Raw genomic sequence first — 3,299 nt, forward strand, 5'->3', positions numbered from 1 at the left:
TCAGTGTCGTAGTGTTGGTACACTAGAGACACTTTCTAGTTAGAACTAAATAGAGAGTTCATAAATGAACTTTCTCATCCAAACAACATTGTTGTAAGCTTCTATATGGCGATATATTTTGCATGATGGAACACACAAAAAAGTCATTACTTTTAACGTTTCCACCCAAATATCTCTTTAGTCATAATAAAGAGATATCTAATTATCTCTTCTTTCATAATGAAGAGACATCCAATGATGGATACGATATTAGATTCATAATCTAATACATTTACGCTTCCATTGTGTTACTCTAATTCTTCCTCATTCTTGAGGAATCTATTCTTTAATATTTCTTAAATACTTAAGGACTCATTTGACAGTTGACATGGTTCTGATCTTGGGCTTGCACTGATATCGTCTTGTACCGATCTTGGTACAACTCATATCAATGTTTTTCATACAATATGAAATACGTAAATCACCTTTCTGTTTAAGCATAAAGGATTCTATTTACACTTTATACTTCTTTGGGAGTCAAAAGGGTACATTCCCTTTTAGAAGAGCAATTTCCTAATTTGATTGGAATTGTCCTTTCATATGAAGTTTATCATTTGAGACACTTCCTACATCTATCGTCTATCAATTGGGATTGAGATAATCCAATTATATCTTGAAATCTATCATTATAGATTTCCATCCCATGTAAATAGACTATGTCTCCCATATACATTCTATTGTTATAGAATGTTTAAAGTCATAACTTTAACGAAGAAGAATTCTTAAAATTAATACATCATATATATGTTCAAATTTAGGAATATGAATAACTCCCACTAATCTTTTGTAAACCTAGTAACAAAAGATTCATTTAAATCTTATGAGGAATCAAACGATTTGATCTTTCTCTCATAAGAAGCTTATAGCTCCCACTAGCTTGCTCAGATTCATGATGGATGGATATCTACAACTTACAAGTCTTGTGATTCGTAGTCTTAGACATATATTATCAAGACTATCTTGATAATGGTCTCAGAAACCCATATTATGTCCAAACATTGAATCATGTTTTAATTGTAGTTAGCAATCTTCGAATTAATAGAAACTAGGACTACATCAAAGATGGTTTCTTCCCAGTCAACCAAACTCTTTGATTGTAGTCATCTTAAGCTACCAATTAGCTATAAAGGTTTCACTATTTTGGGTCAAATGATACTATACCATTTCCTTGAGTATATGTTGTATATACACTCAATGTAGTCATAAGGATTTCCATTCTTATTTCTTTCGAATTAAGAGGTGTAACTCTATGACATATTCATAAAGTTCAAATCATTCAACAAAGACGGTTTATAGATCCTTCTCAACTACCTTAGAGCTATTGGTGTAGGAACTAGGTTGTTATATTTGTTGATTATCATCTTGTATCTCAAAGAACCCATTCTTTGAATTCTATCTCTCGTTCATTTGCTTTATCTTAGGCAAATCCTATTGTACGATTATAATGAACTACCCAACAAACAACATTTGTTAGTTGGTTTATAGAAGTGATATCCAAAAGTTAATTTAAGGATATCCCACAAGATTGTTCTCAAACAAATATTGCTTATTAGCACACAACCCCAAATCTTAACACGATGACTTGTCTTTCTTTCCAACTACATCCTATGAGATCATGAAAATTTTGGAAGATCTTCTAATTGACAATCATATCTTAGAAGTATATATCCTATATATGGGTAATTGATAACATCCAACGGACTACATCTTATTCGAGTTCGTTCTTCCCCCAATGGAGAAATCCATTATCTTATGATGCTTCTTTCTTTGATATCTTTCAAGGAAACTCATCTAAAGTGTTAGTTTTCCTTGGATCAAATCTAAGGAGGTAAATACTTTAGATGTCTTACTCATCAACTTACATTCTTGAATTCTTTGAAACCTTTTGCAAAGTATTCGGACTTGTGTCAAGTGCCACTAACATCTAAGTGAATTAACCTCAACAACTTTGTGATTCTTTCTTCTTCTCAAAAGAATAAAGATTCGAACATTTCGCCTCTATACAATTTTAACAAGAAGGCATTGGATCGGGATCAAACGATCCAAAGCATCCATCTATGACTAACTTGTAATTTATGTTTTAGAGGTGTCACAACCCAGTGGGATTAGTCACTACCTTGCAACCTTTTGGGCTTTAAGCATCGTTTTATTCTAAACAGTTAACACTACCACATCATCTCCACTATAGAGACAATCAATTAGATTACAATAATCTAATCATTCATTAATAAAGAACATTGTTTTGTCAAACAAACATTCATCCATCTCTTATACTGACGGAATTAAGTTCCTTATTCAAATTGGAATGTAAAGACAATCTTTGTTTTTCCAATTTCTTTGGTAGTTCAGACGAGGAAGTAAGTACTATCTTCTTTCGTAAAGATCTATATATCATTAACGTTCTAAATGTGAAGTACTTTCTCTTCTCTCATCAATCTTCTACTTCTTATTAGCCACACTTTTACAACGATTGTAAAATAGAGTTACTAATACGGAATCAAGCATTCAAGTAGAAGAACCAACTATTTTGAACTTTCCAAGAACAATTTACAACACATTTGAAATGCGTGTTCTTGACACTTGCAAGAAATTTCTTGCAAATACCCCTTCCAATGTCCATCCTTTCATTAAGAAAGTTTGTTCCCTTGGAGTTATTTCGCCTTCTTCTTTTGACTTCTCCATTGACTACAATAGTCATGGTCCCTTAAACTCCCACTATATCTCTTGAAATTTATTTCAATTGTGTTATACACATCAAACAATTTGGAGGGAATGCAGTTATTGTTCACTATATAGTTTACAATAAACTTAGTGAACCATTTGGATAGAGACTCAAAGGTGAAGTCCTTGTTTAGTTCCATTTCCTGAAGTGGTTTAACACTTCAACGCTCAATGATTCAAAATCATCATAAGTCCATGTTGATGGACTATTTTTGTCAACCAACCATCTTGTTCTAAGCAAGATTACAAACCTTCAAGAGTTGTTTAAGGCAACTCTCATTTCTTGATAGAACAATTTGTAAGTGAAGAATCATGGCACATAAAGTGTCCATGCCCTTGTGCTTACTTATCAAGTTCCTTGTTCATTTAACAAAGAAACAAGCACAAGTGTTTGTGTTAACAAAGGGTTGTTCAAAGCAACTCTTATTTCTTCATACAACGATTTGTAATGGAAGAATTATGACACTAAAAATGTTTTCTTCTTTATGATAGACTTATCAAACATGTTCTTCCAATGATACATTATCAATAGGAAGATT

This window comes from Malus sylvestris, chromosome 13, assembly GCF_916048215.2.
Source record: "Malus sylvestris chromosome 13, drMalSylv7.2, whole genome shotgun sequence".
Classification (NCBI taxonomy): Eukaryota; Viridiplantae; Streptophyta; class Magnoliopsida; order Rosales; family Rosaceae; genus Malus; species Malus sylvestris.